The following is a 25,425-nucleotide window of genomic DNA, read 5'->3' as shown; positions in this document are numbered from 1 at the left end:
TCACTCCTCAGATTATGAAGTCTCTCGTTCTTTAAGGATGCCTCCCTTCAAAGCCTCCGACCGGTGAATTCCTTCTCCCCCATCCTACACAGCTCAAGCATCGTCCCCTCGCTGTCACCAAGAGTCCTGTCCTCCTGTGTGCAGAGCACTCTGTACGTACACGTCTAGGGCAGCACTGAGCAGACTCTGAAAACCACATTTACGCCCCCATGTCCCACTCCTGAGGGCATCTTTGAATGCAGAGGCCATCCTGCTCACGCCTGTAGCCTCTAGCAATTCCTCGTACCTCAGGAAGATCAGAAGTTCAGCTGGCCCACGACAGCGACAGCGGAGGCTCCAGCCCAGGGCAAACACCGTGCTGGGAAGGATGGCCTAGGGCAGACTCCCCCGCTAGACTCTGAACTTTACAGATGCTGAGACAGCGTCTAAACCTTGTACTATTATGTGCCGGCTGTGTACCAGAAACAGCGTCAGAGGTTACGGATCCACTCTGCTAATCTCCACCACACACCTGAGAAGCAGGTGTGGTACTGTTATCGTCATTTTATAAATGAAGACATGGTGAGAATAAGTCACAAGCGTTGGAGCGCAGATTGGGCTCAGGTTCGTCTAACTTGGAAGTCCATCTTCTTTCCACCGTATGATATACCATCTTTTCTCAAGGTTAAAATGAATAATCCCTCGTAGGCACTGAATACATCAGCTATTCAACATGCCATGTCTGATTATGCAAGGGCGTTCCTCGCATAACTGCCAAATTATGCCATTTTGTCCAACCGTCGCCATTCCTAACTATGGTGATGCTTTTAATACACTAATTTGTACGTGGCAAGAACACTGCCAACACCGAGCTGCCGCCGTACAATAACTAGTCTCCATTTAAATCAAATGGAAAATACCGATAACCCCACAGAAACTCAGACCTCAACTCCAAACTTATTTCTTCAGCAGTGTTGCCTCATCAGGAAGATTCAGATAAATGTCTGGGCAAGCGCCTCACCATCCGGGGCAGTCATCAAGTTCCTACTCGCTACTGACTACAAATGATGTAGTCTGATGTCAAGTCAAGTAGCAATAAATGTTACTTTCTGGCCCCAGATTAACCTCTGTGGAAGTCCCCGTTCCTCCCCCGGGTTAATCATCCTCCTATTCAGAGCAGACAATGAGTGTCTCAGTGTCGCTTCATTTTTTGGCGACATCACCAATACTTTATTATGTTAGAATCTAGGCAAGAAGTTGACTGTGATGGGAAAAAAACGGCTGCCCATAAAAAGGCTCCACCATTCACCTCCGTCTACACAGTGCAATGCAACACTGAGTCCTGGGGACAAGGGTCCTCGGCGCCTGCGCGAACAGCCCCACCCCTGCCTGGCCGCCCAGTGATGCTGTAGGAACCAGTCTCTTCTCCCCCGGCCGCCCGCGGCTCCTTCTCCCCTGCGGGGTTTCCTCCCGATGCTGGGCCTGACTCATGGTGGGTTCTCAAGAAACTTAGCCCTAAATATAAGTAAATATAAGTGGACGCTTCTTTAGAAAAATATCCTGTCTGCTTACAACGTTTGCAACGCATGAGCTCCTCCAGGGTCGGGTCTGCCTGCAATGATATCCACATAGCCATCATAAGGGCTACTTTTGCCCCAAAGTTTCCCGATCGCTCCAACTCCCCTCTGCCGCCACGCTGGCTTATTACACGTCATCGCCCCTTACACCGCTGTCCTAAAACCATATAAGTCATGCTCTTTGTAACAAAATAGAGATCTACAAAAAAGAAAAATCAGCGTTCTCCCATCACCCAGAAATAATCAGTGCTGAAAACTTTAGTATAAAACAATTACTGACGTGCATAGCTTATAATTATGCGTCACACAGAAATATTTTAGTTCAGAAATGGTCATATATATTACGTCTCAGTTTGTGTTCAGCTTTTTAAAAGCATCTTTCATATCGGGAAATGTAATTTAATTCCATTTTTAAAGACATTTGCAAGGTGTACCATTCATCGTATGGATGTACCTTAATTTATGTTTGTGTAATAAACCCCCCTTACTGGACTGCAGCTTGTGGAATTGCTGGGACCACCTCTGTGCATTTTATTTTATTTACTTATTTAGTTATTTTTGGCCACCCCACTTGTGGGATCCTAGTTCCCCAACCAGGGATTGAACCCATGCCACAGCAGTGAAAGCCGAACCCTAACCACTGGACCGCCAGGGAAGTCCACATTTAAAACTCTGCCCCATCTCACCAAGCTGGCCTCAGAGGACTGCCTGGGGTCAGACTCCCCAACAAGCTGGGAGGAGGGGCTTTTCACCAAATGTTCTTTCTTTCTTTTCTCTTTTTTTTGGCATACAGATGGATGCACATTTGGGCCCAAGGTAAAATATGATGGTTCTTGCTACGGATCAAGGTTAACAAGTTTGCAAGTCACTGATCTATCCCAAATGTTTAACAAGAGGCTATAGCTTGAGTAATTTTTAAAATAGCACTCAACACTGTAGTTAGGATTAAGAAATTATTATAATACCTGAACATTAAAAGATTTCAAAACGTCCACTCAGAGTTTTGTAACAGTTTCCATGATGCAGAATTTCAAAACGTCCATCTTTCTGTGGCCGAAAAACTCCAGCATGGCCGCCGCAGGGCTCTGCCTGAAGAGGCTCCACCCTGAGGGCGAGGCTCATTCTTTTTCTCCCTCCCCCTTCCCTTCCCCCCCACCTCCCCTTCCCTTCCCCCCCTCCCCTCCCCCCTCCCCCCTTTCCCCTCCCCTCCCCAAGGACAAACTGAAAAGGAACAGAGCAGAAGGTGCTAGAAAGAGCCCGAACCCGCAAGAAAAAGCAGTGCGGGCTGGTGCCGAAGGCCAGGGCGGGCATCGCTTCCGGGCCGGCCTCCTCCTGTCGTGGGCCTCCCGCGGCACTTCTGCTCTCCGGGCCGCAGCTTCCCCGTGGAAAGCAGAAGTGGGCCTCCCTCCAGACGGCCTCTCTGAGGCCAGCTTCGCCCCCGCGCCTCCCCGCCCCCGGGGGTTAACATTCACCGGAGACCGGAGCCACCCCGAGGGCCCGAACCCCGGGGGGGGGGGGGGCGCCCCTGACCCGGGGGAGAGGCGACAAAGAGCTTCCAAACAGCATGACTCGGGGTCAGTAAAGAGAGCGCCCTTCGGGGCTCACAGAAGCGGGGCCGTGTGCGCAGGCCCAGCAATACCTGACTTTGTCTCAAGTGTGGACTGTGAAATGGAAATGAGACACACGTAAAGACCCCCTGAGCCTCGGGATGAAGACTGCTTCCCTGTGTCCTACACCTCACCAAGGGCAGGCAGAGCTCCCAGCCTTGAGAAACGCCCACTCCGATGGACTCTATTAATGTATCCCCGTCCGTAGTTATTGTATAGAACATCCCTTATACATCTTAGCGTGATGAAGAAGGAACACAGTTACCCCGAGATCAACCAATAACGGTCAACTCCTATCAACTCATGACTTGAAGGCTCTGTAGAACAGTGGGGAAAGAGTTGAAGAGGGGAGTTAGAGAAGAGACACTGGAAATACACTGAGGTTAATAAAATGCAAATAAAGCACAGTTAAAGAACCAACACTTTGGGGCTTCCCTGGTGGCGCAGTGGTTGGGAATCTGCCTGCCAATGCAGGGGACACGGGTTCGAGCCCTGGTCTGGGAAGATCCCACATGCCGCGGAGCAATTAGGCCCGTGAGCCACAACTACTGAGCCTGCGCGCCTGGAGCCTGTGCTCCGCAACAAGAGAGGCCGCGATAGTGAGAGGCCCGCGCATCGCGATGAACAGTGGCCCCCGCTTGCCGCAACTAGAGAAAGCCCTCGCACAGAAACGAAGACCCAACACAGCCAAAAATAAATAAATAAATACAAATAGCGTTCCCTTTAAAAAAAAAAAAGAACCAACACTTTGGAAGAGTTCTTTACAAATGGAAACTATACCTTGATTATAAATCCAACTTTCCCGAACTAGCTTGGCAGCAAATAAGAAATGTTGATGCTTACTCAGTACTAAGGGAAAGTAAAGTTCAGGACAAGATTGAAGAAGCAGCCCAGGAATTAAGAACCAAGGCTATAACAGGCCCCTGCAACCTGTCAGCATGGGTGAGCCTTTTAAACACATCGTCCCAAGTAATTCCTGAAACTTGCTGTTCTAAATTACAAGGGAGCCCTTCCAGCTAACGGAAGCCAAGGATATCTAAAATAAGGTTCAAGTCCTTAAACTGGCCTGTTCCAAATATTTGAATCCCTCAATGGGCAGATTTCCCTACTATTTTCTACACTTGGGCTTCTCCCCCAAATGGGAACTTACTCAAAATAAATGTCAGAAATGATGAGAGAGTGAACTCAAAGTTTCACAACTTAAGTATCAGGAAACCAGACAGCTGTAAGAAATCTTTCAGTACTTCTGACCAACTTCCTCTTCCCTGTCCTGCTCTTCGTCAATCTTGAAAGACGGGAGGGAATGTCTATCTAGTGTAGGAGTGTGGGCGTAGGACGAGCCTTGTTTATAGCAGGTACCCAGGAAACGGGCAGTGTGTCTCCATGTGCATCCTGTGGGCCCTCTCTCCTTACTTTATATTTTGCCCTCGAGTGACAACTCTCCCTATTATAACAACCACACAGGGAGGCTCGTAGGGTTTCTAAAGAGGCTGAAGGGAATCCCTTTGCAAAGTATTACTTGGGTACTTCTATAGTAACCAGTAAGCACTGGTGAGCCCCCAAGGCAGTCACTAGAGCTGCTCTGACAGCAGCCAGGATAGGTGTCACCTAGGCAGCTATCAGAGCTCCCCCAGCCCCAAGCAGGAAGCCGAGCTGAAAGGCACAGGAACTCAGTAGAGCCTAAGTACATCTGCTCTGACAGCCCCTTAGTTCAGACAGTTTCCAAGTGATAGAAGAAAATTACCTTGTGATTCTGTCTTAAACATGTTTATTAAATGATAAGTTAATTTATTTACTTCTAAGTAGTTGAGTACCTACTACAGGTCTAAAGGCAGAAAAGTGGGGAAAACTCTAGAGTTGGAGCCAGAAAACATACCTACTATGCCCAGCGATGCCACTTAACCAGGCTTGTGACCTTGGATATGCCTAAACTCTTTTTTTTTTTTTTGGTATCTGTCCCTGCCTGCCCTCGGGGGTCATGAGAGGTTCAAATGAAATCACAGTTCAGAAGGCTTCAGAGCCCTGGATAAGCAAAAGGTATCAGCACCATCACTGCCAGGAAGAGCCCAGGAAAGGTAGGAGGCTGTCTCTGCCATCAATGTGTCATTGATCAATGCCCCAGCTAATGACTGTGATGACCTTTCCGTGTCAACACTGTCCATGCCTGAGGACACAGAGGTCACTGAGATCCGCAGTGTGAGGGGGCTGTAACGGTGTTCCATGATGGGGACATATATTCCTATTTATACAAATTTTAAATTAATATGGGTTTGTTTATGGATAATATGGTCCCACATTTTTGTGTTTTTTTTAATAAATATTTATTTATTTATTTATTTTTGGCTGCGTTGGGTCTTTGTTGCTGTGCGCGGGCTTTCTCTGGTTGCTGCGAGCGGGGGCTACTCTTTGTTGCGGTGCGCGGGCTCAGTAGTTGTGGCACGTGGGCTCAGTAGTTGTAGCTCACGGGCTCTAGGCGCGTGGGCTCAGTAGTTGTGGCGCGCGGGCTTAGTTGCTCCGCGGCATGTGGGATCTTCCCGGGCCAGGGCTCGAACCCGTGTCCCTTGCATTGGCAGGCGGATTCTTAACCACTGCGCCACCAGGGAAGCCTGATAATGTGGTTTAATTTTGTAAGTTACAAGTCCATATATTCATTTGAACCAGCTGGCATCTCAAATGTTTCAGTGGTTTATTTTTGAATACAAATATAATGGAACTAAAAGGCTTTGGAAGTCATTGAATCACAACCCCACTGGATCACTTTTCTGCTAAGAGAATGCCATGGGTGGGGATGGGACACAGATATCACAAGTTCTCTACAATACCGATGATTGTAAGATAAAGTGCATCTTTTTGGGCAACATCTTACCCAGATGTAGTCTTTGCAGGCTACCTCTTACCACCTCTTACCACTCCAAATCAAGACTTCTCTCCCAGTGATACACCACAGAAACCAGTCCTGAGTGGAAATGCCCACTTAGAACACTAGTGCTGGGATAACTTGACAGTCAAAAAAGTTCCTCAAATCCCCATTTTAGAATCCAGGACAGAGAGGACCAGTGAGCTACAGATGCCTTAGGGGCCAGCCTGTTCTTCGGCCTTGCACAGGGCCAGGCTCGGAGCAGACTTTCCTTCCTTCTTCCAAGCAATCTCGACCATGTGACAGGCACCAGGGCTAGCATTTTGGACAAGACTGACAAAGCTGTTTTCACAGGGATTTCACCGTAGTAGTGGTGAATGCAGACTATACACATATGGGCAAATCATAATATAACTCTAGTTACTGCTGTGAAGGAAATACTGGCGGAATAAATGGCCCAAGTAATTGATCCCAAATCACAGCTGTGATAAATGGTGGACGAGACCCAAACTCAGGTTTCCTGGCTTCTTTACATCAGCTGCCCTCTGTCCTTCACTCAGGAAGAGGGTTTTCCCATTCTGCATCCAAAGAGGCCCAGCCGATATATGTATACATATAGCTGATTCACTTTGCTGTACAGCAGAAACTAACACACCATTGTAAAGCGATTATACTCCAATAAAGATGGAGTATAAAAACAAAACAAAAAACAAAGAGGCCTAGTCACCAAAAGCCCCTTGTGATCAAATTAAATTTCTTCAAGCCTCAAAACGGCTTGACTTCCTTACTTCCAAATGAGAACCAAGAGCTACCTGAATCCTACCCTTTTCCAGCAGAGCTTACCTTATCAGGACGTACTTACGAGTACTCAGTAAGCTCCCGTATTCTCTCAGCGCATATTCCCCTCCGCACAGCTTTAGATGGTGCTGCCCAGAGAGAACGCCCCTGCCCTCCTGAACCCTACAGCCGCTGGGGGTAGCCAAGAAATCAAAAGCAAGTCAAACCTCCTCACTGGCTAGTTCTTAGGGTGAGTCAGACTCCGGGGCGCCGCTTTGGGACAGCACGTCTCAGGTGTATTTATTCTGCAGATTTATTAGTAAGGTCAGGTGGCTAAATCTGACAAGCAGGTTTAGGTGTAAAACCCATCAAATTGCAAAGAACCAGGGAGCCTCGTTGTTATGGACAAAATTATTCGCAATAATAACAGCACCGTTTATGGAATGCCTAGTATGTGCTTGGGGCTTTACGTGCAATAAATAGTTCAGAAGGTAGGTATGTTCTCCTAAAGATAAGGAAACCCAAACCGAGAATTTCAATAATAGGCCCAAGTTCACACTCAGCTAGGAAACTGCGAAACCCGGGTTGAACTCGAGTTTCTGAGATGGCAAAGAAGTTGGGGTAATTCAGACACTCAGACACACACACACACACACACACACACACACACAAAACCACGCCGGAGATAACGCAGGAAAGTGAGAACTGACGTTCACACCCTTCCCCCAAGGCGAAGGAAAGGCAACCCCTGAATTCTTAAAATAACTCTCGCTTCCTCTCGGCCGCCGGGGGCTCGGGACCGCCGCCCCGCAGGCCGGCAGGCGCCGGGCTCCGCGGGAGGGTGCGCACCGCCCCCGCCGCCGCGCCCGGACGTCACGCTCCCGCCGGGCCACCGGGGAGGGCGGCCGCCCGCCGGCCTCGGAGGGCGCCCGGGCCGGGCCGCATCGCTCACCTCGGGGACCCGGGGCCCGGAGGGGACGGCGGACCGTGCCAGCGAGGAGTCCCCGCGGGACCTCCGCCGCGCGCGCGCGCCGCGTGGACAGGGGCTTCCCCGCCGCGCAGGGAGCGGCCCGCGCGGGGACAGCATCCGGCCCTCGGGGCGGCGCCGGAGGGCCCCGCGGTGCGCCCGCCCCCGCCCGCAGCCCGCGCCCCGCCCCGCCCCTGCGCCCCGGGCCGAGAGACACCTGCGGAGACGCCCGCCCCGGCCCCCCGCCCCCCGGCTCCCGTCCGCGGCTCACCAGCTCCGGGTGCGAGTCGCGGGGCGGCGGCGGCGGCGGCGTCGCTCCACGGTGGCCGGGGGTCCGAGCGGGGGCCGCGACGGGGCGGCCCGGCGGGGCGGGGAGCGCGCGGCTCGGGGTGCGGGCTGGGGCCCGGGGTGGCGCGGCCGCCCCGCCTGCCGCGGGCTGGAGGCTGCGGCGCGTCCGGCCCCGAGGCGCCACGGCCGGGAGCGAGCGGCGGCGGCCCGGAGCGAGCGGCGGAGGAACTGGCCGTCGCCGAGCTCGGCCGGGAGGTCCCAGCTACTTCCTGGTGCTCGGATTTGCATACCGCGCCTGGAGGGCGGGGAAGTGACCGTTTGGCCCCTGCCCAAGGTTTGGGGCTTTGGCGTGGCCGTCGCGCCGAGCTTTGAAGGCAGAGAAACCTGCGTCCCAGCCCGCAGCTCCGGAGCGTGGAGCCGCCCCGGGCCCGACCTCCTCCGGCGGAGGCGGACAGAAGGACCTTCCAGGAGACCCTCTGGCGCCTGGCGTCCTGGCACAGCGACGGAACCCCTCGCGTCTCCTTTCCTTCCCTTCCAACCTACTCGCTCGAGTGTTAGGAAGCGGGGTGCCCCTGGCAGCAGAGGGGCGCGCTCTGCTCCCCCAACGTTTGGAGTTCTCTAGAGAGAGGATGCTCAGGGTCTCCTTGAGTTCTTAACCAGCAGAGTCGCTCCTTGAGGGTGTACACGGGGGTGTTCAGGGCGTTGGTAGGGGTGGGGCGTGGTCGTGGACTTAAATGGCCTGGGGGTTCCTCAGTTCCTCAAAACTTCAATCTCCTCCCGGAAAAATGGAGACAGGGTACTGGGAGCATGTAAAGGGCTCGCCCTGTGCCTGGCACACCTTCACCCCCGCGTGTAGCGCGGTGCTTGGCGTGTAGCGCGGTGCTTGGCGCACAGCAGGTGCCTGACCGTCGTTTGCTGAAAGAATGACTGCATCTTCAAGCTCACGGTCCAACTCAGTAAATGCCACGTACAAACCCAAGGTAGATTATCAGTCTTGTTCTAAGCAAGATTCCACTCGCTGGGATCTCAGCATTGCACTGCAGTGTAGCATTTACGAGGAAATAAACAGCTCCCTGTAGGAGATTGGACTTTGTGTTAACAATAGCAGACACCTACATAGGGCCTATTGGGTGCCAGACACGGCCCCAAGCTCGTGAGACCGATGACCTTTTATTAACAATGTTCTTGAGAGGCCGGCCCACCTGAGGCTACAGCCATAGTCCAGCGGTCCAGTCTGCCGTCTTATAACATGACCCAGGGAGCAGTCATTTTATTACTGGTAACAGAGGAAACGGTCTGCCAGCCTACTGCCTTAACCAACAACAACAAAGTAGGATGGTTTCTACCTGTGATGATCCCTGGTATGTAGTTGGTTAGTTTCCTGTTGAAGACGAGGGATCGGGTTACCTGTTGCAAAGTGTTGATCATGTCATGATTCCTATGGAATAATTCACTACCTGAGGGCCCGTTTCCTGGACTTTTCTTCAGAATGACCTCAAATATCTTGGCCTTAGTTTAAAATATCTACTATTACCAGTGAGTCCTTGAGGTCCTGGCTAAAGGCACTGGCAAGTAGGCACGGGACACAGAATGTTTGGTGTTGGCTAATCCATCTGGAAGGTCCTGCTAGTGTTTATGGTGAAAGGGCTCTTGGAGCAATGAACAGAACAGCAGCGGGCAGAGCTGGGCTTGCACCAAGCTCCACCACTTCTTTTTTTGTGTGATAAAAGTAAGGATCTCCAAAAGAGGTCCCCAGAAGTATTATTTATTTATGTATTTTTAATTTTATTTTTTTATTGAATGAAATTTCCTTAAATTCTGCAGTGCTTTACAATTTTCAAAAGTTTCACACACATGATTTTTTCTAATCCCTTAATAATCCCTTTTGCTTTTTAAATCCCTTACCCCCAAAATAGCCCTCCCCAAGCTCCACCCCTTCTATTTATTTATCCATTCATTCATTCATTTGGCTGCACCAGGTCTTAGTTGTGGCACGCAGGATCTTTTAGTTGCAGCATGCAGGATCTTAGTTGAGGCACTCGGGATCTAGTTCCCTGACCAGGAATCGAACCTGGGCCCCCTGCATTGGGAGCATGGAGTCTTAACCACTGGACCACCAGGGAAGTCCCAGCATTGCTTTTTGTACTTCTCTCTCTCCTGCTGTCAGACAGATTCTCTGTTGAGAAGTGAGCACAGAATGGAGTGATCAGAGGCAGCTGCAAATCAGCAGAGACCCCTTAACGGGCAAGTGGGCTTCTGAAGGAGATGAGGGCTGCGACTGGTGGGGGGAGACACAGGAGAAGTAGTGGAAATGGCGTCAGCTAGGTATAGTCGATCCTCATTTTTTTCAGATCCCATGTTTGCAAACTCACCTACTCATTAACATTTACTTGTAACCCCAAAGTCAGTATACAGGCAGCGCTTTCACAGTCGTTGGTGGACATGAGCACAGCGGTGAGCGTTTTGAGTCGCCCGACTCACCTAATTCCCAGCTGAGGTCAGCAAGGCGTTTCTCTGCCCTCTCCTTTTAGCTCTTGTAATACAAACATGAGTCCTTATGTGATCTGCTTAGTGCAACTTCTTTGCATTTTTGTGCCTTTTGTTGGTGAGTTCACTATTTAAAATAGCCCTGAGCATAGTGCTAAAGTGCTGTCTGGTGCCCAGAGCACAAGAAGGCTGTAATGTGCTTTCATGGAGGAAACAAGGTAGCAGATGAGCTGCCTTCGGACGTGACTTATGCTGTTGGCTGTGAGTTCAGTGTCACTGAGTCAACAATATACATTACATAAGGTGTCTTTAAACAGAGACGCATAAAACAAGGTTATCTATCAATCAACTGATGAAAATGTGGTAGCCAGAGGCTCCCAGCCACCTAACCCTGTATTCCTCCTAGGAACAGTGGCTCAGTATTCGCTAACTCATTATTTGTGGCGACTGTCTAGACCAAGACTCCCGCGAATAATGAGAACTTACTGTGTGTAGGAATAGCCCATCGTTCCGTGGGAGGAAAAAGAAAGGCCTGACCTCAAGGAGATTCTCCTCCATCACGACCTTCAACTTCCCACTCCCGATCACGGCACTTACAGCTGAGACTGGTCATCTCTGCACACACTTTCATGTCAGCCCACCCACCTCGCCATCTGACCTGCAGCCCACCTGCTGCCATGTTGTGGACTGTCCCCAGTGCCCCTCTAGAGCTGCCCTCCATGGGTTCAGGCTCCTCAGCACAACTCAGGGACTCTTACGGCTCGTCTGCGGAAGCCCCCAGGTTGGTTTTGCGGGGAGGGGCAGAGCGGAGGCTAAGACTCTCCCTCTGACCCTTGCAAATGTGGCCACAGACCTGAGCGTATGGTGCAGAACAGTGGTGCACAAGCTGGCGGCACCTGAGAATCACCAGCCCAGGCCCTTCCCAGGTCTTTATTTATTTTTAAAAATTTATTGATTGATTGATTTTTGGCTGCCGTGCCCGGCATGTGGGATCTTAGTTCCCCAACCAGGGATCAAACCTGTGCCCCCTGCAGCGGAAGCTCGGAGCCCTAACCACTGGACCGCCAGGGAATTCCCTTCCCAGGTCTTTAAAGTCTTGGGGGTGGGATTCGGGGTCCCAATCATCAGAGACTTTCAGAGACTTCAAATCTCCCCAGATTGTACCAGTGAGCAGCCAAGATGGGGAGCCACTGGGAAAGACCCCTGGCCAGACATCCTGGGAGAATATGGGACAAATCTGCCAGACAGATGGATTTCTGCTTCTCACCAGTGTTCCTAGTAAAACACGCTGGAGAGCCTTTCATCTGACGCATTTGGCACTGATGAATCAAGCAAGTTGTTTGAAGTGGGGACATCATAAAAATGATGTAAATGTCCCTTAAACATTTTACTTGAACTTCAACCTAAAGTACATTCATTCAGGGAATTCCCTTACGGTCCAGTGGTTAGGACTCCACGCTTCCACTTCAGGGGGCGTGGGTTCGATCCTTGGTCAGGGAACTAAGATCCTGCAAGCCGTGCGGCCAAAAAATTAGTTAATTAATTAAATAAATAAAGTACATCATTCACCCCCAGTTTCTCATCTCACAGCAGGGCATTTCCAAATTCACCTTGCTGAGGTGGCAGGAGCTGGAATTGAACCCCATTCTGTCCCCAGCTCAGTCCCTTAGGCGACAAGGCTGCCTACAAAGTTCAGGCTTCTCAGCCTGAAACACCCGAGACACAGCACCGTGCGCCTGGAAGCAAACGGAGAAATTGAGGCCGAGTCTTCTCCATTCCTTTACATTTGTGAAGGAAGACCCAAGCTACCTGAACAAGAAATTGTTAAAACTGAGACAAACAGTAAAAGTAGTATCACCAATAACTGGGATTGGAATCTTATCAAATTCACAACAAAGTTAATTTGTTACTCAGTGATACACAGCATTGTTCTACATGGTAATGAGACCGAAATCGTCAGCTATGCATAAGAAATTCTCTCCTTGGAATACTACTCGGCCATAAGAAAGAATGAAATACTGCCATCTGCAGCAACATGGATGGACCTAGAGATGACCATACTAAGTGAAGTAAGCCAGACAGAGAAAGACGAATATCATATGATATCACTTATATGTGGAATCTAAAATATGACACAAATGAACTTATCTACAAACAGAAACAACCTCACAGACACAGAGAACAGACTTGTGGTTGCCAAGGGGAGGGGGGAAGGATGGAGTGGGAGTTTAGGATTGGCAAATGCAAACCAGTATATGTATGTACAACTGAATCCCTTTGCTGTACGCCAGAAACTAACACAACATTGTAAATCAACCGTGCTTCAATAAAATAAATTTTTTTAAAAAAGAAATTGTCTCCTAAAGTCAGATTGGGGGTTCCTAGGGTCTAGCAGGGAACACGCAAAAGGTAAGAGGGAGAATTGCTTCTGACTTCATTTGTTTTCTCTCTGAGGAGGAGTCCCCAGGGCCACCTCCCACTCTTTCCTACCTTCTGATCCTCAGTGAGGATGCCCAGCCCCTCCAATCGAGCTGGTCGCAGGACCCTAGGGTCTGCCCTGTCCCCTGGTCTCATGTCTAGAGGTGCCAAACCTGTTTTCTGGGTGCCCCTCTGGTTTCTAGGAACTCATGTATTTAGCTTTTCACAATTTCAGACTTAGGGAAAATTCCAAACATAACACAAAGAATCAGTAGATATCCTTCAGCCAGATTCTCTGACTGTCCATGTTTAACCATATTTGTGCTCTGTGTCTACTGTAAGGTTCCTAGTCTTCATCAGACTTTTCCCCATTAAGCATCCATTGACAGTTCTTGCCTGAGTCGACGGTCACTGTGATGGTTGCCAAATGCTGTATCCTATTACTTTTGAACAAAATGAACTTTCTGGAACTGGATGTGTCAGTCAAAGGAGGTAGGAAGAATTTGGAAAAACAGGTGGCAAGGATCAAACAGAATAGCATAAAACCACTTGATTCTCAGAGCAGCTTCATGATGTAGTCTAATCAGAGACCTTTCTTAAGGTCGATCGGCATTAAGACTGTGGCAGTTTGGATGGAGATGAAGGGGCAAGGGGTCACGTGGTGCCCAGGACATCATGAAGGAAGTTGGGCTTCAGGGGAAGTAAGCCAGTGCAGTCCAGGAAGCAAGGCTGGGGCCTGAGGCAGGTGCTGGGTGGGAAAGGGCTGCAGAAAGACACCTGCCCTGCTCCAGGAGTCCAGGGGTGCATCATGCAGACCTTGATCTTGAGAGCTGCCTGCGCAACTTAACTCCTTCTGGAAGATGCAGCTCCGATGATCACCTGTAATGGTCACAGCAACAAACAAGTCGATTAACAGAGGGAGGCATGGATGGGGTGCCCATCTCCAGCGATGAGCAGAGGCCATCAGCTCCACTGTCAGAACTGAGCAGGAGTCCCGCTGCGGCTGGCTGGGCTGGGGCCGAGGCCCAGGCGTGGACCAGCCAGAGCTCAGCTGCAGCGCTGCTAGGCTCTCCTGTTACATTCTCTACTCCACCTTCTTTTAAGCTCTCCTATAAGTAGCTATTCCGTGGGGAAGTATTCCTGGTTACGTTGATCTGGGGACCTTGAGTTGTACCCAGTCTCAGAGGCTCCACGTGGGGGCTCCAGGAAGGGCCTCCAGTGTGTGTCCCACCCCGTGGACCAGGTGATAAGTGTGTGGAGAGACGCTCCTGTCGGTGGAGACCCTCCCCGCTGCTCACAGCTGGCAGGGGTCACGTCTGAGGCCTTGCCATGGGGCTGCCGCCCTGGCCTCTGTCATAGACGTGACCACAAAGTAGTTAAAATCGTGAGCGTGAAAGGGCTGCCCGTGGGTGTCTGCGCTGCTTTCCTGGCATGAAACAAACCCGGCCTCCTCCCCAGCACTTGACGTCACTCTGTGCTGACAGAATTGTCCACGTGACCTTTCACGATGACCTGTCAGGGGCCCTTCAGGGTCTGGCTCAGGCCATCACCCCTCTTTCACCCACCGACCCCTTCAGTCAGCCTGCACATCCTCCTGGGGACCAGAAGCGGCATGGCTCTCTGAACTCGATTCCAGAAACACAGCATCTGGTGAAGACGCGCCAGATGAGGATGGTTGTGTAAAGTTAATGACTTTTATATTCTGATATTTTTTATCTGCATTGGCCAGTGCTGTATCATTTTCTTCTTTTTTCTTTTTCTTTCTAAAAGAACTTCACATTACCTTTTATTTATTTATTTATTTATTTATTTATTTATTTATTTATTTAGTTTTCGCTGTGTTTTGGGTCTTTGTTTCTGCGCGAGGGCATTCTCTAGTTGCGGTGAGCGGGGGCCACTCTTCATCGCGGTGCGCGGACCACTCACTGTCGCGGCCTCTAGTTGCGGAGCACAGACTCCAGACGCGCAGGCTCAGTAGTTGTGGCTCACGGGCCCAGTTGCTCCGCGGCATGTGGGATCTTCCCAGACCAGGGCTCGAACCCGTGTCCCCTGCATTGGCAGGCAGACTCTCAACCACTGCGCCACCAGGGAAGCCCCTTTTTTTCTTTTTTTAATTACTTTTTATTGGAGTATAGTTGATTTTACAATGTTGTGTTAGTTTCTGCTGTACAGCAAAGTGAGTCAGTTATACATATACATACATCCACTCATTTTTAGATTCTATTCCCATATAAGTCATTACAGAGTATTGAGTAGAGTTCCCTGTGCTATACAGTAGGTTCTTAGTGTTGTATCATTTTTATGCACAGAGGTGTGTATTCAGTTTGACGACCGTCTTGGATGTTGTTTCTGTCTACGCTGCCTTTGAATGATCTCAGCCTCAAATGAATTCGGCTTCTGTTGTTTGCCTTGGTAGGAGGCATCAGCTGAATCCCCCCCTGGTCTCTGCAGAGTCAGCCTGATAACACGGTTTGGTTATTACCGCTTCTTGTACACACATGGCCACCTTTGCTGTTAGGCGAGAAGTGTTTCATTGGACTTTCTGGATTCTAACTCTGTGTGAAGAGAGGTTGGTGTGTGTTAGTATGAGCCCCACCGTCCTGTCTCCGCGGAGCAGGTCTGACCGACGAGCCAGGGGCCTCTTGTACTCGGCTCAGGTGTGAGGGGAGAGCTCTGCGCCTCCATGGAAATCATCTTCCTTTCCTTAACCCCACTTCCAGAAAAGTCCAGGAAATGCAGGGTATTCCTGCAGGTCCCTCAGTAAAATCTCAACCACCCTCTAAAGGGTGGGTTCGTTCCAGGGTGGGTTTATGGGTGTGTCTTTTTGTCGATCTAAATAGTTTATGTGTGTCTGTTCCTTGGAAGTCCTGTTTACATTGATTAGATGGTCCTGTTACCATTGTATATTGTTCAGCTCCTGCTATCCTAAATAACAACTGTCCCATGAGCTATCTGGTTCTTACTCAGGGATTCTTCATGTCTCATTGTCGGTAGGATTCAAAGTTACAAAAGGAAAAATGTCGCATTAGGAAAGTTAGAATTTAAGATGATATTTACCTCACCACCCAGTGGAAGAGTTTTGACGGAATGAGTATGATTTGGAGCCTGAATTGCTCATTTACGTGACCCCAGGGTCTGAAGAGGTTCTTCTGTGATTACTGGGTAAACTGTACTTAATTTGACTCTTTGCTTGTCTGTAAAGCAAGTCGCATGTGCCTCACACAAGTACTGTGAAGGCAGAGAAGTGACCGGTTTTCCTAATCTCTGCATAAAGTAGTGATGGCCCGGGGCACTGGGGGTGAGGGAGGGGAAGAGGTGGGAGGAGGAACAGAAACCCAACGAATGCTTTGAGGACGTGGGATGGAGGTATTTCTATGTGGCTTAGGCCGCACTGACAGGTACCTTTATATTTTTGTGTTCACACATCCCCTTTCGCTCCACCTTCCCATGGTAAACTCTTACCCATCCTTCAAGGACCAGTTCAAGTGCCACCTCCTCCAGGAAGCCTTCATTAGATTCATCGCCTCTCTTCCTCCCTTGACATCCTACAGAAAGTGACCCCTACCTCTTGTTGACACTTGTCACTTTCCACCCTTTCTAATGCTGTTATTTATCTATTGATACATGGCGCTCCTGCACCAGACGGTGGAATGAAGGAGGATCCGGGCTATGTCTCTTGCTCTGTGTTTGTTGGTTGTTGTTGCTCTAAGCTCCCAGCACAGTGCACAGGAGCTGCAGTGAGTTTGCCAAATAAAGTGCGAGGCTGCCACCACAATGTGGGAGCCCAGGGAGGCGATGTCCAGCCTTGGTTTGTGGGGAAGACCCGGCATCAGTCATTATGGGTTGGATTCTCTCCACCCAAAGATGCTGAAATCCTGATCTCCAGGGCTGTGAATGCGACCTATATGGAAACAGGGTCTTTGCAGGTTATCAAGTCAAGAGAGGGCATTAGGGTGGACCCCAAATGCATATGACTGTCTACAAAAGAGGAAAATCTGGACACAGGTAGACATGCCTGCACTCAGGGAGAAGGCATGTAAAGATGAAGGCAGAGGCTGGAGTGATGCATCTACCAGCCAAGGAACACCACATGTTGCTAGGAAACCCCCAGAAGCTAGGAGAGAGGCAGGCAGCAGGTTCTTCCTCATGGCCTTAGAAGGAACCAGCCCTGTCAACCAGACTCTGATCTTGGACGTCTGGCCTCCACAACTACGATACAATAAAGTTCTGTTGTTTAAGCCACCAGTTTGTGGTCCTCTGTTACTGCAGCCCTAGTAAACTAGTATAGTTCTTGAGTCCCCAGTCTGTTTCAGGAGCTGGGCACTCACTTATGTACACCATGTATGTAATTCTCACAGTTATGTTTGCCACACGTGCTGCTTAGTGTGTCCTACAGTCGATGAGACCCTCACTCTACAAATGAGGAAGTGTGACGCAGAGAAATGAAGAGACTTGCTCATGGTCACATGAGTGGTGAGAGGGGAGCTGGGGTCCATGCAGGGCTTCTGAACCGGAACCAGGCTGCATCCTACCGCTCTCCTGCCATCCTTCAATGAAGACCCACCTCATCCTCGAATGCAGATGACATGTGGCCACATCCCCAGGCAGGACCAGGAGGGTCCTGAGCTGCTTTAAGTTGAGGTGTCCTACTCACCTTTACTAGCACAGCATCAGGTATGTGAAGACGCTCAGTGAAAGTTTGTTGGATGAATGGATTTCTCAGTGGATTAAAAATTAATTTTATATCACAGGGAACTATATTCTATATCCCGTGATAAACCATAATGGAAAAGACTGTGAAAAAGAATATATATATGTGTATGTGTGTGTGTGTGTGTGTGTGTGTGTGTATATGAATCACTTTGCTGTACAGCAGAAATTCACACAACGTTATAAATCAACTATACTTCAATAAAATATTTAAAAAATTTTTCCAACCTGATTACATTTTTTTTTGAATTTTATTTTATTTATTGTTTTAGACAGCAGGTTCTTATTAGTCATCTACTTTATACATATCAGTGTATACACGTCAGTCCCAATCTCCCAATTCATCACCCCCCCCAACCACTTTCCCCCTTGGTGTCCATACGTTTGTTCTCTGCATCTGTGTCTCAATTTCTGCCCTGCAAACTGCTTCATCTGTACCATTCTTCTAGGTTCCACATATATACGTTAATATACGATATTTGTTTTTCTCTTTCTGACTTACTTCACTCTGTATGACAGTCTCTAGATCCATCCACATCTCTACAAATGACCCAATTTCGTTCCTTTTTATGGCTGAGTGATATCCCATCGTATATATGTACCACATCTCTTTATCCATTCGTCTGTCGATGGGCATTTAGGTTGCTTCCATGACCTGGCTATTGTAAATAGTGCTGCAATGAACATTGGGGTGCATGTGTCTTTTCGAATTACGGTTTTCTCTGGGTATATGCCCAGTAGTGAGATTGCTGGGTCATATGGTAATTTTATTTTTAGTTTTTTAAGGAACCTCCGCAGTGTTCTCCATAGTGGCTGTATCAATTTTAAAAAATCGATTTTATAGACAAAAAAATGTTATGCCTTTATGCATCAAAAAAGCCTACATTGTCAGCTGGCAATAAAAAATAACCTTTCTTTGATAGAAAGAATGTTATCTAGAAATGATAAGATCTCAGTTTTGACCCCAGCTCCACCATTTAGGAGCTATGAAACCTGGGTTTCCTCATTTTTAAACTTAGGTGTTGGTCTGCGTGGCATCTATAGTAACTTCCACGTTTCAGAGTCTATGCTTCTGGCAGTGACTTCCTGTGAGGACTTTCATTGCCAGTTCAGGGTATTTTACCCAAGAAAAGAATTCATTGTGACCTGGAGCAATTAATTGAGCAGTATAAAGCAGTATTTTTTGTTTAGGCCAATCAGAAGCAGCTTTTTGTTTCAATAAGGAAGATCATTTGAGGGGCATCTATATACAAAAGAAGTGGTAAGAAGATCGTTAGTATTAAGAAGCTTAAACCTCACCAACTATCATGAACGTTTATAAACCAGTCCAACTAGATGCTTCTGTTAAACAGGAAGAAAGAAAACTTTACAATGACTAGAAAACCAACACTAAATCTTCTGAAGTCCCTTTGCTATGGACCTTCTGTGATCTGAACCTGAAGGTCTAGACTACAGCTGATGCACACGGCTGATGCACACGGCTGATGTACACGGCTGATGCACACGGCTGGATAAGGCAGATTCTGGAAGAGTGACAAGGGTCGCGAGAGGTCATCGTCCATTTTCACTTATTTGGCAGCATCTGGGTTTCAACCCTAAGAGAAAAGTGCTCAAAAAAAAAAAAAAAAACAAAAAAAAGGCTCAGGAAATGATTGAGAACTAATTAAGCTATATTAATCAAACACATTAGGCTACAGACAGATCGAGAAAAAATTCCAATTTTAGGACAAATCATGAAATGAAGTTAAAGAGGCCATAATTGTACATATATATGTATACGTGTATGTACGGCCGTATTATGCCATACATGTGACATAAGCCTGGAAACAGGAATAAGAAATGCCACCCCCGCCCCCAGAAGGCTCCGTGGGGAGCAGCTGGATCTGACAAACAGCAGGTTTTTAAGTCCAAGATGGTCGTGACAGACAGAGCCCCTCTGTCGAGAAGTAGGGGAATTCAAAGATACGATGAGCTTTCTGAAACTGGATTGTTCCCCGCTTTTCCATCAATTTAGCCATCTTGCAAGCCTTGCATTGCTCTGATCAAGAAACAGTGGCCCAAAGACAGAAATAGAGACATAGATGTAGAGAACAAACGTATGGACACCAAGGGGGGAAAGCGGGGATCAAAGTGGCGTGGGTGGTGATGGTGGGATGAATTGGGAGATTGGGATTGACATATATACACTAATATGTATAAAGTAGATAACTAATAAGAACCTGCTGTATAAAAAAAAATAAAATAAATAAAATTAAATTCAAATCAAAAAAAAAAAAAAGAAAAGAAACAGTGGCCCAGCCAACATACATGATGTTGAGTTGCTTAATAAACTGGCTGTAGGATTAATGATAAAATGGAAATGACAGCTATGGTGCTGTCGACCCCTTTCTATATGTGACCGTCCTCACAAAACCTCTTAGACGTCACCTATTTTTAATATAGGCTTCATATGTATAAAACTATGATCTATCTTGTGGAACACTGTCATTCTTATAGGTTGAAATCATCTATTACAGGGGTCCCCAACCCCTGGGCTGCAGACCAGTACCCGTCCATGGCCTGTTAGGAACCGGGCCGCAGGGCAGGAGGTGAGCGGCGGGCGAGTGAGTGAAGCTTCATCTGCTTCTCCCCATCGCTCCCCATCACTCGCATTACCACCTGAGTCATTCCCCCCCAACCCTGGTCCGTGGGAAAATTGTCTTCCATGCAACCGGTCCCTAGTGCCAAAAAGGTTGGAGACTGCTGATCTATTATATGCTAATAACTCTACTTATTTTCTCTTCCCAATAAAAATCAGCCATTTTGCTGCTATTTTTCACTTTAATGTCGTAGTACAGGATCAGAGAGCCAGGAAAGATCAGGAAAGGGAATCTAGTAGCTGCTACCAATGACCCGGAGGGTCCAAGGGGCTTCACAGGCTGGTTTTTGTTCCATTTCACCACAAGGAAATGGAGGAGAAGAAAAGAGAAAATCCTTGTTTGATACTAGACTAGTAAATCGATGTTTCCAGGATGGAACCCATGCTTTTCAACTTCTGTGCTTGTGGTCCTTCTAACACCTCACATTTGCTTAATTTACCTTCCGTGCTAAGCAGAACAAGTGCCGTTAAGTTGTTTTATTTACTTCTCACAACAGTGATTTGTTGTTGGTATTGTTAGTCCCTAGGTTGCAGATGAGGAAAGCAAGGCTCAGAGAGGCTAAGTAACTTGCCCAATATCACACAGCCAGTAAATGTCAGGAAAGAATAATTATCAAAGGCATACATTACCTTTGTGAAAATATATTAATACCTAGAATTAAACGTTTGATCAAGTTTAGCTTATTACATGTTTACCCTTTGGGTTGTAACTTGTGTTCTGTTATAACTTGAGTTGGACTATAATTTCTTGGTGAAACACAATGCTTAAGAAATTTAAGGACATTTGTGAAAACCAAACACAACTTAATTTGTTAATGTTTACTAAGGTTCATTGTTATCATTATTAGCTGAAGAAAGAAAAAATTTTATTCTTTAAGTAAAACCTAAATAATAATTGACTAATTTCTTAACTGTTCAACCTTTTTATACATATGAGCTGACTTTTGTTCTATTCTTATGAATCCTCAACCATTTTAACTGGTGGCCTGCTCTTTTAACTGGTGGCCTGCTCTGCTGCTGTCTACGTGATCTGGCGATTGTCTCGCCATTCCACTGGAAGAAATACAAAATCATTTCAAAGTAGGTATGGGAACTCGGTATAAAGTAGTATGTTACCGAAACAAAATTATACATCCTGTGGTCTTTCAGAGACATTCCTTAATTCCCAGTAAAAGCAAACAACAACGGCCAAAACCAAGCACATGACAAGAGTGGGAGTGATGGGAGAGGAGAGCATGATGGAATAAAAAGCAATAGAAAGGAGATTTGTGCTTTCAAATGAAAATGCATTTTGCAGGGATGCTATCAGGTACAGTACTCATCCAATAGTATCTGTAACATTTTCTGTCTTTTTGCATGCAATTGCAACTACAATTATAAGATGTTTTGGTATTGGATTAAAATGCGGTTGCTTTGACATATATACACTACCAAATGTCAAACAGATAGCTCGTGGGAAGCAGCTGCATCGCACGGGGAGATCAGCTCGGTGCTTTGTGACCACCTAGAGGGGTGGGATAAGGAGGGTGGGAGGGAGACATAAGAGGGAGGAGATATGGGGATATATGTATACGTATAGCTGATTCACTTTGTGATACAGCAGAAACTAACACACCATTGTAAAGCAGTTATCCTCCAATAAAGAGGTTTAAAAAATATATATGGTTGCTTTTACATGTCATGCAGAGCGGAGAGAGGAGAGAAAGAGAGAGAGAGGGAGAGAGAGGGAGACAAGAAAAAATTAGAAGCATTGGAAAAACTGCACAGCGACTGCAGGATGTCCTGTTACATTTATCTTGTTAGACAGACGCATGAGTCACTATAAAACTTGACACATCGGAAATGCTTTTACTGTGTGTGGTACTTCACTCCTCATAAAAGTGAAGCGCATAGATTCGAGGATAACAAGCGATGGGTGTCCTCATGTAAAGGTAGCTGCTGTAATTCTTTTTGAACTGAAAGAACTTTAGACACAGAGAGGATGATGACCCAGAACGGGCAGGCAGCATCAAGGCCAGCCTTCTCTCTGAATTCTTGAAAGCTTTGGTACTTCCCTCTTCTCAAGTTCTTGATAATAAATGCCATGAGGAAGATATCTCTTGATTGAATCTATATGTTTTACCATCGTTCTGCAAAGCTAGGATAGCACTTGCTCAACTGAAAAAACGTCATTAGCCCTTGAACCATACAAAAGTGATGTATTGCAAAAAGAAAAATGAAAAAGAATTAACAACAAAAAGTGATGTATTGCAAAAACTCACCAGTAATCTAATAGTAATGGTAATAATAATAATAATAATAGCAGCTTCACATAAAAAGGGATGGCAACACTCATTGTGATGAAGCAAAACAAATTACATGCTTTTAATTCCATAATCCTTTAAAAAGAAAAACAAAATGAAGACACACAAAGGTGTCTTTTTCCTCCCCTTTTTTATTTGCAGTTATTTACACCATCTTATGTAAGTTATGTAAAATGTCTCCTCTGCACAAAAACTTCTTCGTAAGAAATGTTTTGGAATTCTTCCTTTCCGGGAAGAAAAGCTTTTATTCATGCATTCATCCAGTATTTATCAAGTGGCAGCTATGGGCTAGGCATTGTATTGGGCACTGGGAATACAGTGGTGAACAAGATCAATAAAAAGCTTTGCATTCTGGGACTGGTATTGCAATGGGGTGGGGGGGAAGATGAGCAGTAAAAAAACTAAATCAATTATAGAGAATGTTAGAAGGAGAAATACTATGAAAAGTGTTACTCAAAAAACTGCGCTCGCTTCTTGGTGGGTGTCGAGCCAAAAGACACAACCAAGCCAAAACTCAGGAGAAGGAAGGATTATTATTACCTTCAGCGACTAAGGAGAAGATGGGGATCTTTCCCAAAGCAGCATCTCCCAAAGACTTCTTGATTATGTTACCTCAACGGACCTTTCTCCTCGGTATACATTTATTGCCAAATCATATTCTTCAAAAAAGTTAACCAGGTCCTACAGGGAACTATATTCAATATACATTCAATATCCTGGGATAAACCATAATGGAAAAGAATACAAAAAAGAATGTATATGTGTGTGTAATTGAGTCACTTTGCTGTACAGCAGAAATTAACACAACTTTGTAAATCAACTATACGTCAATAAAATAAATTTTAAAAATTAACAAAGAAAGAAAATTTCCCTCAGTCCCCTCTTTGGAATTGTAAATGATAAAATGCCCCTCGTTTTGTCCACTTTTCATCCATGTTCAGATACTGGGCTGGTTGTGCACGTGTGTGTAGGCTGTGTATGCGAATGCAGGTGTGTGTGTGTGCGCGTGTAGGGGATGTATTTAGGGCCACGTGTAGATGGTATTTGTACATGTGCAGGGGTGTGTGTGTGTGTGCATAGGGGTGTGTATGTACACAGATGTGTGTGTGTGCAAGGTGGGAGCATATGTAAAGACATTTATGGGGGGTATGTGTGTGTGTGCTCAGGGGTGATTGTGAGTAAGGATGTGTGTGCTGGAGTGTGTTGTGTGTAAGCACATCTGTGTGCATTTATGCAGGAGTGTGGGTATGCAGGGATGCGTGTGATGTATTATATGCATGTGTATAGATTTGTGTACCTGCAGGCACATGTCTGTAAGTGCAAGGATGTGTGTGTGTGTGTGTGTGTGTGTGTGTGTGTGTAGGCAGTGTGATGTCTGGGGAAGAAGTTTTGAAAAATGGGTCAGCCACGGGGAGGGGTTGCTGCAAGTCTAGAAAATAAAGGACAGGTGGGCTGAGGCCAGAGGGTGCAGCTCCAATGCCGGGAGTTGCATCGGGGGAGTCGCCGTCCACCGTTAGCAGGGGTGCGGCGGTGACACAGTGGATCTGCTCCAGGGAATTGCTGCTTCTTGCGACTGAGGGGCTGGCATCGGAGGGTGAGGGGCGGGTCGTGCGGGGTGAAGGAAGGGTGACACATCCTCAGCATCTGAGGGGTCACATCTTGGGCACCGGGGGCTAGGCTATCCCTCAGCCAGAACCCAAGCTTGGGAACGTTCCTGAACTCACTGGACCTCGGGCGCTGAGTTTTCAGACGGAAAGAACAAGACTTTATAGGACTCGGATTAAAGGAGACACAGCTCGTAAAGGACTCGGCATGGCGTGGCTCCTGGGAAATTCTCAGCAGATGTTATTAAAGGAGAAGGAGAAGAAGAGAAACGAGGAAACTCCGGGAAATGCAAGGAACGCTTGGATTGGGTAGAGAAAGAGCAACTACTGTGTTTGCAACATTTCAAACTCTTTGCACGGCGTCTAATGCAGCGTGGAAGTCTGAGCGTCTCCAGGCTGCGTGCTGTGAACCTTCCAGCGCAGCTCCGACGGCGGAGGGACCGGGAGCCGCCCTGGGAGGGGGCACAGGGCACTTCTGTCCACGCGGGACGGCGTCCCCACCCCCCAGACTGCTTCTTACTGCCAAGCAGGGGAGGGGTGACTCCCGCGACATTTAGGGGGACTTGCAAATGCGTCTCCCGGGGGAAGAGCTGGGTTTGAAGACTGCCTGCCAGTCCAGAGCGCAAGATGCAGTGCAAGGAAAGGACAATGGTTTGTGTAATCTGCTACATTGATCTTTCGATATAAAGATGTGGGCTGGTCCGTCCACAGGAGATGGGCTGCAGTTCCTCTCATTTTTAACTCAGGCTCTTACACCAATCAGTCAAAACGTCTCCCTATCCTTCTATAAATAGGAAGGAGAAAACTAGCCACCGATTTCTCTTTTCCTACTGCCTTTTTCTTGACTCTTCTCCTGAGCTACTAAATACTTTTGCAGAAGTTTTTGTATCCTTCCGGCAGTGTGCTAAAGTATTTGCACAATTATCTCCTTTTAACTGCACATTTATTCAACACTAAGTTATTATTGAACATTTAACCATGTGTTGGGAGCCCCGATACTGGCAACGGTCCCCATTTTACAGCAGAGGAAACAGAATCTCAGCTGGATGAGGAGTCTTGCCCCAAACAGCCCAGCTGGAAGGTGACGGAGCCCAGCTCAGCAGACGGGGCCACCCTCCCCCGGCTTGTTCAATGGAGCCCAAGGGGAGAAGCATTGTGAAAAGCCCTCACGACAAAGGTAAATCACCCTTGGCCACAGAAGACCAAATAACAC

General features: G+C 47.6%; 1 protein-coding gene and 1 non-coding gene across 4 annotated transcripts in view; both read right to left on the bottom strand.

Moving 5' to 3' along the window:
- The window catches only part of LYN (LYN proto-oncogene, Src family tyrosine kinase), a 111,035-nt gene extending 102,911 nt beyond the window's left edge, over positions 1 to 8,124 (bottom strand). For 2 of the 3 annotated variants that reach the window (XM_068526037.1, XM_068526040.1), the window contains exon 1: positions 8,036 to 8,124. The gene's annotated coding sequence lies outside the window, so the exon portion shown is untranslated. Of the gene's footprint in view, positions 1 to 7,749; positions 7,796 to 8,035 lie in introns of those variants that run through there. The other variant, XM_068526039.1, reaches the window with a different exon arrangement.
- Positions 8,125 to 10,102: 1,978 nt separating this feature from the next.
- TRNAW-CCA (transfer RNA tryptophan (anticodon CCA)) lies at positions 10,103 to 10,175 on the bottom strand. Its single transcript has one exon. It is a non-coding gene; the product is annotated as a tRNA-Trp (tRNA).
- Positions 10,176 to 25,425: the final 15,250 nt, after the last annotated feature.

The sequence above is a fragment of the Eschrichtius robustus genome, chromosome 17 (assembly GCF_028021215.1).
Source record: "Eschrichtius robustus isolate mEscRob2 chromosome 17, mEscRob2.pri, whole genome shotgun sequence".
In the NCBI taxonomy this organism is placed as follows: domain Eukaryota; kingdom Metazoa; phylum Chordata; class Mammalia; order Artiodactyla; family Eschrichtiidae; genus Eschrichtius; species Eschrichtius robustus.
Note: the sequence above shows the minus strand (reverse complement) of the source record. Positions and strands in the feature narration are given on the sequence as shown.